The sequence below is a fragment of the Ictidomys tridecemlineatus genome, chromosome 15 (assembly GCF_052094955.1).
Source record: "Ictidomys tridecemlineatus isolate mIctTri1 chromosome 15, mIctTri1.hap1, whole genome shotgun sequence".
In the NCBI taxonomy this organism is placed as follows: Eukaryota; Metazoa; Chordata; class Mammalia; order Rodentia; family Sciuridae; genus Ictidomys; species Ictidomys tridecemlineatus.
Genome location: NC_135491.1, coordinates 7,597,950 through 7,611,297, shown reverse-complemented (window position 1 = coordinate 7,611,297; position 13,348 = coordinate 7,597,950). Strand labels below are relative to the sequence as shown.

The window sequence follows — 13,348 nt, the reverse complement described above, 5'->3', positions numbered from 1 at the left end:
CTTTCAGATAGAGGAGAGTGAGGGTGGAGGGACTCTTCCTGCACCTGTTGATTTCCAAACCCTTTCAGCTCCAAGTAACCCCGAGGCCACATCCAACTCCCTCCACCCACTGGCCAACAAAGCTAGTCGTCGGACTATGGACCTGCAGAACTAGACTTTTCTACTTGCCTGCATTGAAACAGTGTGAATCGGTTTGTCCAAAGGTCTCTGGAATCAGGATGCAGAACAGAAAAGAAGTCCTTCCCCGGCTGTTGCTGATGAGGCCGGGGAGGCTTCTGGCCTCAGTGGTCAGGGCTGCTGGCTGTCTCCCCGCATCCTGAGTGGCCTGGAGGTTGGGGTGTTAAACTGAAATACTGCCTCTGTGTGGAGCCTGCAGAGGGCAAGGAGATCCCGGCAATGCGGACCCTGCAGCTCCCCCTCCTGGGACACAGACCAGGGGAGAGAAGGTGGAACAGTGAAATCAGAAGTTTGGGTGGAGACCGCGGAGAAGGGGCACGCTTTCCACCCCGCAGCATGAGCTTGGTCTTCATGCAGATGCAGAACACTCCTGCATCTGAGAGGGTCCCCCATCCTCCCAGCTCTCAGGTGCTGGGTGCCAGGGGAGATCTGGCAGGGATTGTGTTACTGCTTCCATAAAAGTGTTGGAGCCCGCTGCGATTGGGGTGAACGGAAAAATTACCTGGGTACAGCCTCTCCTTGAGGTACCCACCGGGTTTCCCTCTAGAGAAGGGGCTTAGGGGGTTTGAGCTGGGTCCGCTGAGCGCTGGATGCTTCCTTCGTGTGAACTGAGACCTCAGTAAAGGAAGTTAATACAAAGGACAAGTTCTAAGTGGAGTTGTCAGGATCAAATCCATGACTGTGACAAGTGGCGGTTTGGTCTTTTAACAGACTCAGGTGAGGTCCAGTTCACGGGAAACTCAGGGCAAAAGTGGCTGTATTTATTTCATTGGCCAGGCGCATGTGTTTCCTGCTTTCCTCCAAGAAAACCAGGTGAAAGCCAGCCTCCACCTCCACGCACTCACCTGAGCTGACCCAGAACGACGATTGATTTTCCTCTTGTCCCAAGCTAATGCACCTGGGATCCTGGGAGGGGCGGGGAGCCCCCGTTCTACTGGTTAATTGTGAAGGGGAACCTGGAGTTAGTGGAGGAGCGGGGAAAGTATGTGTAGATAGGTTCCTCTTCTTAGGCTCAGAGCCAAATGGGGTTATTATCAGGTCCTGACCTTGGAAACTTCAAGGTCAAGATCAATGTGGTGCTGATAGGGGGCTGATAGACTTAGTGGAGGGAGTGTGATGTTAAGGGAATAAATCTGTAAACGGCCCACTGTGCTGAGCCCTACCTGCTTTCTCTTTTGAAAAGCAATTTCCCTGCAGCTCTGCCTGGCTTAAGTTGACAGGATGTTAACATTCCTCAGCAAACTACCTGCAGGAGAGATGCAGGCCCAAATGAAGAGCACAAGTTATTCTGAAGGTGGGGGCTTTTATAAACCCTACCACAGACCAGGGGAACTCAAGGAGATAAGCATAATTCCCCCTAGCCATAAAAGGTGCAGTATGGGCCAAAGCGACCTCGAGTTGTCATGGCAATGGGGACTTAAAAGTCTGATGTCCTCTGCTGTCAGTCAAAAGTCAAGAAGTGGACCTGGGGGGACTGTCTGGAATATTCCCTGGGCCCCCCCCAATAAAACTGGAGGGCAGAAGAGGCGTGTCCTCTCTCTCCTCTCTGAGAGGACCCACTCTCTCCCTTGAGCATGTCCCCCTTTCCCGTTTCCTATCCCCGATAAACTCATGCCTGTTGCTCTGAGTGATGTCTCTGAAATCTTTCTGACTTGATCCCAAGCACTGAGCTTTGAAGGAGGCCCTTGGTGCTACCCCACTTTCCCAGGGGGCGCCAGCACTGTCACAGCGCAGAGGTGGCGCACACTGCATCCCAGCCACTGGGGAGGCTGAGGGAAGATGTGGCAAGTCCATGAAAAGCCTTAGCAACTTAGGGAGAGCCTGTCTCAAAATAAAAACTAAAAAGGGCTTGGGGATGTGGCTCAGTGGTGGATGGGCAGATTTTCACACCAGAGCACGAAGCATGTAACCTCTGGTTTGCCCAAGCACTTAATAGCTTTATAATTACATAATCATCACTTTTCTGTTTGGTGAAAAAAAAAGTTTACATGGCCTCCGGGGTAGTGAGTACAAGGAGATCTTGGAACCCTATCTAAAGTTTTGAGTTTTTTGATGCATAAGTCACAGGAAAGCAGGGAGCTAAAACTCCAACCTCAGTTCTTATGTTCCAATAAAGAAAATTTAAAGTCAGACACAAAAGCCAGGCAAGAGGACTTTATTATAGGTGAAGGTGAAGTAAAAGCAAAGCGAGGCTTCGGTGGAGCGCACAGGGAAAGAGAGCGAGCGAGCACCACCGTCTCTGAGCGGAGAGCAACAAGGGAGACTTCAGTTAGCCCCGGTGTTAGACGGCCTTTGTTTGTCAGCTCTGACAAATTAACTCTCCTATGTAGCTCTGCCTGGTCTCCGTCTTTCATTCCTCGCTCACCCATCTCCTGGTTCCTTGCTTTCCTTTTCAATAAAAGCTGTCAAAACTCTAGAATAGAAAGAATTGGTATGGAAACAAAAGTTTTGAGGTGAGACTAGATTCCCTGCTTTGCCAATTTCCTCTGGGTTCTTGTCTCACAAATTTTGAAGAATAAAATCCACAGAAATCACAGAAGGGAAGAGTAAACAGATTTATTTAAGGGAGAAGAGACAGAACTCCCGCCACGCAGGAGGAGGCCTGATACTGTAAAAGGGGTCCAGCGGAGCATTGGAGGGAGAGACCACACAAGAGACTTACTTCATGCAATTGCAGGGGGGGATTTATTGGGGATCCGTTCCAGTGTGCTGGGGCTCTGTGCTCACTCAAGAAGGGAGAGCAGCCCAGAGCCCAGAGCAGAGGTCAAGCAGAGCTTAAGTACACTTTTTGGAGAGGGTGGGGGGCTTTGCATACATCAGAACAAATCATCTTGAGGCTTGGGAAAATTGAACAACTCTGAGACAGGATTAGTACATACATTGGTGGGAACAATCTGGGCAGGGGTGATTGGTAATTTCTAAGCGGGGTACACATTTAAACTGATTGGTTTTGGAGCCTAGGTGCTTACGTGCCAAGTTACCTGGAACCCTTAGCTATTAAACAACCAGGGAATCAATGGAGATATTTACTGGGCAGTTCCCGCATTGTCCTAACAACTTACAGAGATTACAGGTTCCGGGGGTAGCAGAGGAATTATAACAATAGACTTTTACAATTGTAACAATTGTCTTTTACTTTTTAGCCCAGGCCTTGTAATCTAGAAGCTTTACAATGCCCAGTCTTTTACACTTTAACTCAAGCTTTTGCAGCTTGGAATCAGCTTAGAAATTTTACCTTTACAATACCACTTTGGTGAGGAGCTGATACAGGGCTCTGGGCAGAGCATGGAGAAAGTCTATGTAAAATGGTCATTGAAACAGGCATCCGGCTACCATCTGGGTTCACTTTCATCCTCCTCCTAGTAACTTCCCTCTGGGTCCACCCCCTCCCTCCTTCCCTCCCCCACTCTGGGACCAAGGAGTTGGGGATGTTCTCCCAGGGGAGCCCCAAGGTCTTTCACACTTGAAACAGGCCTTGGTGGGGGGCTCAGGAAGGTGTCCACAGGTTACCCTCCAGCTGTGGCTGAGCGGCCACTATCCTCACTGTCGTTTTACTGAACCAGTTAGTTTATCCTATTTTACCTGGAAAATATGACATAAAAAGTTAAACTCACTGAGCGTAAGATTCATTTAACTGTAAACAGCATCTCATGGGGTATTTCATTTGTTTGAATATGTAACAGACCAATTTGTTCAAACTTTGAAACAACTGGACCAATCTCAGCTGGACCTCCATTGCGGCTTTCACTTTACCCTGCTTCACTCCACTCGGGAACCCTGACCACCCGGAGGCAGGTATTTTTGGAAATTCTTGCATGTGTCCCCAAGGCTCCTATTTCCCTCTATTTCATTTAAAAGAGGTCATTAGACACTTTGCCGCTTGCTATTATGACTTCCCATTGAATCATGGGTGTTATTTCCCCCATATTAACTACTGAAAAAATGGTCAGCCACCCCACTGCTTCCGTTTTGTTGGCCCCCCCAAACACACCCTATCCTGTGGACATAGCTTAAAATATTTAATCATCTCCCAGAAAGTGCCGTTTGGATGCTGTGATGGATATAATTTTATATGTACATTCTAAAGGCTTTAAAACTCTTTTTTAAAGCAAAATTATGAGTGGGCACAGTGACGTATACAGTAGTCCCAAGTGGCTCAGGAGGCTGAGGCAGGAGGATCTCAAGTTCAAAGCCTCAGCAATTTAGGAGGCCCTACGTAACTTAGGGAGACCCTGTCTCAAATTTTTTAAAAATATTAATAAAAAAGGGCTGGGGTGTGGCTCCGTGGTTAAGCTACCCTGGATTCAATTCCTGGTACCAAAAATAAATAAATTATTAAAGAACTCCCCAAGCAAGAAAAGCACCAGCCCATACCTTATCTATCTCTCCTTTAAAGGTGAAATAGTTTAATTTCTACTCATCACATGCCACAGCCTGAGGGGAAGGAGACAGCAGGAGGGAAGCCACATTATAATGGCCTGGGAGTTTGGCTCAGAGCACTGATCTGGCAGGTGCAAGGACCTAGGTTCCACCCCCAGCACCATCTAAAACAAAAGGAATAGAACTGAGTGTTCCATCAACTCCAGCGTGACACAGACTACAAATAACACCACAGGGCAAGCCCGCTTGGAAGTACGGAAGCTAAGGAACCATAGTACTAGGTAGAATTTGACAACCTATCAAATGCATCGTAATTAAATGGGGCTTGTTCACAGGATGCAAAAGAGGTCTGGTGTTAGGACAGCCTTCATCTCATCCAAACTGTTGATGCAGAGAAAAACTTATCCAGACAGCTTCCTGGGTTTTTTGTTTTTTTGTAAATTTTGCCATTTGCAAAATCTAACAATGGCTTTTGATTTTAAAATCTTAAAATGTAAGTGGTTTTTGAAGTTGGGTTTTGTTTTGTTTTGTTTTGTACCATGGATTGAACTCTCAACCTCCTGAGCCGCTGGGATTACTGAAGCCAGATTTAAAGATGGTAGTTAGGTAAATCGGCCTAACACCCAGTAGGATAAAGAAAATGGAGACCATACAGAGAATGGAGTCCAGGAAATCAGAACGACACCTGGGGAAACTGAAATGTGAATGTCCTCAAGGGCCGGAACCCATCCTAAGAACTGTTAAGGAAGCAGCTCCCAGCAAACAGGGAGGTGCTGATCAGACCACCCCAGGCCCCTCCTGCCCAGGTTACTCCTCCAGCCCACCTATCTCCCACCTTCTGGCCTTCCCACCTGCTTTCTATCACTGCAGGATAGAAGGAAACAAAGAACAGGAATGTGGGAAAACAAAAGAAGACCTTAGCTATAAAAAAAAAAGGGAAGACCTGCCCCTTCCACAGATTCCACCTCTCAGGTCCCCTTCTTCCTCTGGGAGGAAGTCTTTAATGAAGCCTCCACGTTCCACTCTCCACTGGCCTCCATGTGCTTCTCTGGTGTTACACTTCAGCATTCAGACTTGTCACTGGGTAAACAGCGGTCACATCACCACACCCAGCAAAATTTTAAAATATAAGACTAATAAAAACTGGGGCTTAGATCCAGGGGTGCTTTACCGTGAGTTACATTGTAAAGGTAAAATTTCTAACCTGATTCTAAGCTGCAAAAGCCTGAGTTAAAGTGTAAAAGACTGGGCATTGAAAGGCTTGGGCTAAAAAAAATAATACACCAGGTATTGTTAAAATTCCTCTGCTACCCCCGGAACCTGTAATCTCTGTAGCTGTTAGGACAATACCTGAACTGCCCAGTAAATATTTCCATTGATTTCCTGGTTGTTTATTAGCTAAGGGCTCCAAGTAGCTCGGCATGTAAGCATCCAGGCCACAAAATCAATCAGTTTAAATGTGTACCCCGTTTAGGAGTGACCAATCACCCCTGCCCAGACTGTTCCCGCCAATGAATGTACTAACCATGTCTCAGAGTTGTTGTTCAATTTTCCCGCACCTCAAGATGATTTGTTCTGATGTATGCAAAGCCCCCCACCCTCTCCAAAAAGTGTACTTAAGCTCTGCTTGACCTCTGCTCTGGGCTCTGGGCTGCTCTCCTTTCTTGAGTGAGCACAGAGCCCCAGCGTGCTGGTTCAATAAAATTTCCCTCTGCTTATTGCATGAGGCTGGTCTCTTGTGGTCTCTTTCTCCGATGCTCCGCTGGACCCTTACAACATCCCCCAGCCCATTTTTTATTTTTTGAGACAAGGCCTCACCTAAATTGTTGAGGCTGGCCTTGAGCTTGTGATCCTCTTGCCTCAGCCACCCGAGTTGCTGGGATGACAGGTGTGTGCCTCCAAACCTGGTGAAAGTGACTATTTAGATTGAGGGAAAAAGTCAGATAATTACAACTTTTTTTAAAAAAAAGCTGAAAAATACCAAAACTGTCACAAAATCAGGGAAAATAATTTACCATCTGTAGTTAGTGATTACCTGCTGATTTGTCTTCTATTGGACTGCAGACTCTTTGAAATTCCTACTTTGGAATATCCTTGCTGCTCTGCCACTGCAACTGATTTTTAAAATGAACATATCTCTTTCTCTTCTTCTCTCCCCACTCGCTCTAATCTCATGGGAAACAGGGTCACCTTTTCTCCCCATCCTAGGCAGAGTTGTCTGTCCCTGAGCACACACCTGTTGGGTGTGTGGGAGACTCCCCCTTCTTGAGACCATCATGGAATCCCTTACCCCTCCCCCTCCTCTCCAAAGAGTGCCAAACCAAGAGCGCTAAATTCAAAAGTTTCCAAATTCAAGTTTCCTCGACCAATCCCTGCAGGATACAGTGTCCGCTCGCTGTTCCTGAGTCACCCTGACAGTCAGCAACCGCCATGTCCCCACGCAACCCTTCTTAAGCCAAAGCGTGTAAGCACACTCTTCCCCCTTCTCTCTGCACTCTGCCCTCTTCCTCTTCTTTCTCTCCTCTCTCTACCCTCTCTCTCTCTCTCTGCCCTCCTCCTCTTCTCTCTACTCTCTACCTCTCCTTCAGGCAGCCCCCCAATAAAATCTCTTGGTTGAATCTCTGTCTTGGGTGAGTCACTCGCCTTTCACACTCACCCCAGGAAAGAAGTAACCCAGACTTTGAGGACGGTACTAGAAGATCTCAGAAATGACTGGCTCCCAAATTAATAAGTAAATCACACCCCAGCAGAGAACACCTGGGATGTAGCCTTTGAATCATTTTTTTTAAAAAAACCCAGATGAGCAGAATCACAGCCTCCGGGACAAGGGTCCCCTGTGTTTCTCCTTTGCTAGCAAAGCAATAAGCCTTTTTCCTTTTTCTCAAAACCGCGTCCTCGTTATTGAATTGGCACCATGGTAAGGACCAAGCTTTCAGTAACAATATGATTTCATTTTATTTCATTTTTTCCAAACCAGATTGTACTTAAGCATCGGTTAATAGTTTGTATAAAAAAAATCTTTTGTTTAATTGTGACTTCTATTTTATTATGTAATCTGACACAAAGTGAAGGTTAACATTGCTTCTCCAAAGCACACTTTTAATCAGAGGTGCGTTTAAGAAATGCAGGTTTCTAGAGCCCCATGAAAGTCTGATTAAATAAGTTCTGTGGAAACCACACACTCGCTTTTTGTGCATTGCATCAGGACGTCGTCCTGCAGTTCAGCAAAGTGGGCATCAGCCCAGAACTTGTCCAAAGTTTCAGCTGAGGGGCCCCTCCCAGAACTAGATCACACTGTGTGTGAGGACATCCCAGAGGGTCCCTATGCTAGCTGTATTTTTGAAGGGCAGTTCCACCATACAGACCTCAGAGTACAATTGCTGGGTAGTAGGTAGGTCTGAGGACATTCACATTTTCCATACATGAGAAAACTTGTCCTGGGGGTGTAGCCTGGTATTAGAGCACTTGCCTAGCAGGTGCCAGGCCCTGGGTTCCCTTCCAACACCAAACAAAAAGAAAAAAAAATCATAAAGTGATTGTACCAATTTACATCCAAACAAGTTTTATTTTTTTTTTAGAGAATTTTAATATTTACTTTTTAGTTCTCGGTGGACACAACATCTTTGTATGTGGTGCTGAGGATCGAACCCAGGCTGCACGCATGCCAGGAGGGTGCGCTACCGCTTGAGCCACATCCCCAGCCCAAGTTTTATATAGACATCTTATAAACTGAATGTTAATAATGATATATTTAATACATACCAATTCTTGATATCATCCAACTCTGTATGTAGACATTATACACTTGGACGTATATTTGATGTCTGTATTTTGTAGTTTCTATTCTGACCTTTTTCAGTTTTTGAAATTTTCTAAAAATACAAAAATACAGTACAAATACAAAATGTGGAAATAAACCCTACAACGCAGAATTTTCTACATACCCAAAATAACGCATCTCTAGAAATCGAAGTCTTCACAATGTCAATATCGTGCCTGAAAAAAGAAAAATAACTTATAACGCTTCTAATGCAGGATCAGAATCCAAATGTCAACGGTTTTCACCAAAAATATCTTTCAGCGTGAGATTTCTTCCAGCAAGTGCAAACACTCTCCAAGGCGTTCTCCAGGAGTTCTCGCCCAAGCGTCCAGATCCCTTCACCTGTCATCTCCAGGTCTCCTCCCTTTGTTAGGGGCACTGACCGGCCGCAGTGACGGGTCACCTGGTCACCCGACAGCCGCGCTCGTGAGATCGCCCCCTGGCGTCGGTGCAGGGTAGACCTCGGGACGCGCGGCGATCCGCCTGAAATCCTGCGTCCTTCGCGGCGCACGACAGACAACTGCCGAGGCTGCTCCTTTCAACGCAGGTGCCGCGGGGGTTGCTCTGCGACTTCTGCAGGATTTCTGGGGGAGGGCGGACCTGATCCCACTTGATACTCCCCTCTCCCCTCCGCTGTACCGGGGACTGAGCCCGCTGTGGGGCTGTCACTGATCAGAGCTATCCCACTTTCTATTGGAAAGGCAAAATAAAGGCTTCATTCCTGCTCCAGAGTGACCTTTGCGTGCTTGCTCTTCCCCCTGGGGCTGTCTATCTCTTCGGGTGCGTTTCCATCAATTGCAGGGATTCACTGGAGCCTGAGCGGTCAGAACACCCTCCCAGCTGGGCTTGGGCCGCCTCCCGGCAGCCTGGGGTGACTTCCCTGCCATCTGGCACAGCAGGATAACCCAGGTGCACTTCTGGAATTTCCCTCTCTGCCCCTCTGTGTTTTTATTCATGCTGGAATTCTGAATCTGAGTTTTTTTCAGCTCTTTTCATTTTTAACCTTTGAATCGTTTTTCTCCTTGCACTAAAAATGTTACTTCCTTAATATTAACAGTGCCTTTGTTTGATCCTACATTGTGCATAAAATATTAGTTTAAAAATGTCTAATATTACTTCAAGCAATAAAGCCACTATTTATGTTTTCTCTCTTTTGTACAATAGAAATTATATGCTAAAGTTGTAGGCCATTCATACTAACTTTCTATTCCCAGTGGTTCACCTAGATACACCCTCTGTCATTTCGGTTTCTCTATTTTAGGTATGGCTTTATTATTAACAATGGAACTTCACATGGTTCCCAACTAAAATGTGTAGAATAAGGCAATATTTAGAGAAGGTCTCTATGCTTCTGCTCCACCCAGTTCCTGATTTACAATACTGTTCTCTGCCCCTTTTTTTGAACTAGAAATTGAGCCCAGAGATGCTTAACCGCTGGGCTATGTCCCCACCCCCACCCCACTCCACCAGTCTTTTTTTTTTTTTTTTTTTTTAATGTTTAGATAGGGTCTTGCTAAGTTGCTTCTGGACTCACTAAGTTTTGAGACTGGCCTTGAACTTGCAGTCCTCCTGCTCAGCCTCCCAAGCTGCTGGAACGACAGGCAGGCACCACTCTGCACAGCTTTTTTCTTCTTCTTTTTACTTAAAATATGAAATATAACCTGGAACCACATAATCTTACTTTATATCAATATGAGAATGATTTTATTCATTCTTATCTATGATCATATAGTTGGAAATGTGGATTTGTCACTTTAAATCACTTCCCATTGTTGGATATTTAGAGGTGGTTTTCAATCATTTGCAATGATAAATAATCTCCAATAATATGCATATTATCATTTGGCATTTTAGCCAGGATTTTTTTTTTAGTTGTAGATGGACACAATACCTTTATTTTATTTATTTTTATGTGGTGCTGAGGATTGAACCCAGGGCCTCACACATGCAAGGCAAGTGCTCTACCACTGAGCCACAGCCCCAACCCTAGCAGGAGTATTTTTGGAATATCACCCCACAAAGGACAAATGCAGGGTGGCCAAGAGACAGATGCATATAAGATTTTGGTATTGTGCCTAATGTTCCTTCAAGTTAATATGCAGAGTGCAAACAAACCAGACTCGAAGGGCTGACCCTTGACTGTGCAAGGTTTCTGCGCATTACAGCTCTGAATGGCCTGCTGTGTGGAAATTGATCCACTGCAGATTGTCGGCCAAGGTCTTATGCTTCTCTGTTGATTGGTATTGCTGATGACTCATGGGGTACAGAATGCCAGATACCCCGGAACCCAGGGGACTGAGAACCAAATAGCCATTGTGGTTACAAGGCATCCTAATGGCCTGGCAGACTGTCCTGACCCCACAACTGCCAATTTCACCTAAGACTGAATGAATGGCAGGTAGCCTCAGATCAGCCCCTGCATGGAATAAGCATTCAGGTGGGAGTCTGTGCTCAGAGCGCGGAACTAACATGGCCTGTCACAGTGGTGGGTGCCTGTAATCCCAGCAGCTCTGGAGGCTGAAGCAGGAGGATTGTGAGTTCAAAGCCAGCCTCAGCAACTCAGTGAGGCGCTAAGCCACTCAGCAAGACCCTGTCTCTAAAATATAAGAAAAGGCTCAGAATGTGGCACAGTGGTTAAGTGACCTTGGGTTCAATCCCAGGTACCAAAAACAAAAGTAAACAGAACTAAATGTGGGAGGGGCGCACAAGGCAGGAGCATATGCTTGCTCAGATTAGTGTTTAGGAGGTGCAGTGAGCCTGGATCTTCATGGCCCTTTTCTTCCCCGTAAGCTCTCCTTGTCGACCTCCTTCAAGGGACACAGAAAAGCTCAGACTGTCTGTTCTATTGGTGACACTTTGTCTAGGAAAAGTCTGCAGTGGACCTCCCACCACCACCAAAGGGCCCAGTGGTTCCCAGCGACTGAGGGTGGCTTTGCCTGAGGCTGGGGTGGCCAGAGCACATGGGGCCAGGCAGGGCCTGTCCTCAGATGTGCCCTCCGAGGTCTGCACCTCTGGTTAAAGAGACTATGCACAGGGGATTCTGCCGGGTCCCCCTGCTGCAGTGACAGATCCTTTTCACTCCTCATCAGGGCCTGGGGGTCAAATGAGGTCACAGAGCGTTGTCTGAGGAACCCAAGGTCTCACTGTGGTGCTACTCATTTCCGAATCCAGCCTGGCTCTCCAGCAAAGGTAGTCCCCAAGACGGAGGTGGATCTGGAAATCACAGGGAACACACAGGTGCTGTGTACTGAACTGTGTGACCCTAAAATTCATAGTGAGGCCCTGGTCCCCACGTGACTGTACTGAGACACAGTCCTTGAAAGAAGTCACGGAAGTCAGATGAGGTCATAAGGGTGGGGCCTGGCCCATTATGAGGACACACCTGGGATGTGTGAGCACGGGGGAGAGACCTGGTGAGAACACACTCTCTCCCTGCTAGTCTTGGAGAGAGGCCCCAGGAGAAAGCAAGCCTGCCGGCACCTCCAACCTGGACTTCCGGCCTTCAGGACTGTGAGGCAACCCCTGTGGTCACTGACATGTCCCTGTGGGTGTGTCTGGTTACGGCCCCCAGTACACTGAGAGCACACTGTCCACCAGGGGAGACTGGCACATCCCCAAAGCTGTGAGTCAGGATGAAAGAATTTAGGGAATGAAGACAGACAGAGGCAGAAGCACAGCCCAAGAAGCCATAAACCATCCCCATCCCCCTCCCCCGACCCCCCCCCTGCTGGGGGTGGGGGGGTACTGGAGATTGAACCCAGGGGCACTTAACCACTGAGCCATATCCCAGCCCTATTAGTACTTTACTCAGAGACAGGGTCTCATTGGGTTGCTTAGGGCCTTGCTAAGTTGCTGAAGCTGGTTTTGAACTCACAATCCTCCTGCCTCAGCCTCCTGAGCTGCTGGGATGACAGGCGTGTGATCCCGCGCCCAACCCCACAAGCCATCTTATCTTGGGGGTGAATGTGGACAGAGGAGAAGAGTCTGACGGCAGAGAACCAGACCTTGAATGAACCTCCTGTGAGTGGAGTGTTCCTAGGCCCTGAGCCACCCTCCCTCTGGGGGGTCAGACTGCCTGTGGCGGCAGCAGAGTGCCCCCCACTGGCCACCTCCCAGTGGCAGAAATGTATCCTCTTACAGTTCTGGAGTTGAAATCCAAAATCAAAATGGCGGCAGGTGGTTCCTTCTGAGGCTCTGGTGGTCAGTCGCTCGCCCAGCTTCTGGTGGCTGCCTGCAGTCCTTGGCACTCTTGACTTGTAGACCCCTCCCTCCAATTTCTGTTGTCATTGTCACATGGTATCCTCCCTTCTGTGCATCTGTGTCCAGATTTCCTCCTCTTATGAGGACACCAGCCATTGGACAGGGCCAACCTATTCCATTATGACCTCATCCTAACTCCTGACATCTACAAAGACCTGAATTCCAAACCAGATCACCTTTAAAGGTCCCAAGGGTCAGGACATCAACATGTATTTGGGTGGAGAGGCACAAGTCAACTATAATAGGACCCCACAGAGCCAAAATGGGAATGTTGTTTTAGGACATGGTGACCTTCGTGGATGTGGTTGTGAACTTCACCAAGGACACGTGGACCCTTTTCAGAGGAATCTCCTCGAGGACATGAGGCGGGAAAACATGGCATCCACAGCCGAGGATGCTCCTCCTGTATTTAGTCAGCAATGGGACCAGTGCTGGTTTGGTACCTCCTATGTCCTGAGAGGTATGTGAGAGATGGGAACGGGGTTGTTAAATGACAGACACAGCCTCTGCCCCCAAGTAGTGGACATTGGTTTTCCCCAAGAACCTGGAAGCCTGTCAATGACATGACATTTTCATGCCTTTCATGATGAACAAGCCTTTGTGGGGTCCACAAGTGGGTGTAAATGGAGCCCAGGAACAGGGTCACTCTAAGGCACTAAGCTCACTTAGTCTTCTTGGGTTCTTCCCTTTCCCATCTTTTTGTCACATATG

General features: G+C 47.4%; 1 long non-coding RNA gene across 8 annotated transcripts; it reads right to left on the bottom strand.

Annotated features, from left to right (window-relative positions):
- Nucleotides 1-2,316: 2,316 nt before the first annotated feature.
- LOC110599261 (uncharacterized) lies at nt 2,317-9,823 on the bottom strand. Of its 8 annotated transcripts, XR_013430652.1 has the most exons (4): nt 7,214-8,310; nt 6,593-6,671; nt 6,376-6,474; nt 2,317-2,590 (listed from the first exon to the last, which is right to left on the bottom strand). It is a non-coding gene; the product is annotated as an uncharacterized LOC110599261 (long non-coding RNA). The 8 variants fall into 8 exon arrangements; XR_002485245.3 differs by lacking the exons at nt 6,593-6,671; nt 7,214-8,310 and adding an exon at nt 8,320-9,823; XR_013430648.1 differs by lacking the exons at nt 6,593-6,671; nt 7,214-8,310 and adding an exon at nt 8,320-9,822 and having other exon boundaries at nt 6,376-6,461.
- Nucleotides 9,824-13,348: the final 3,525 nt, after the last annotated feature.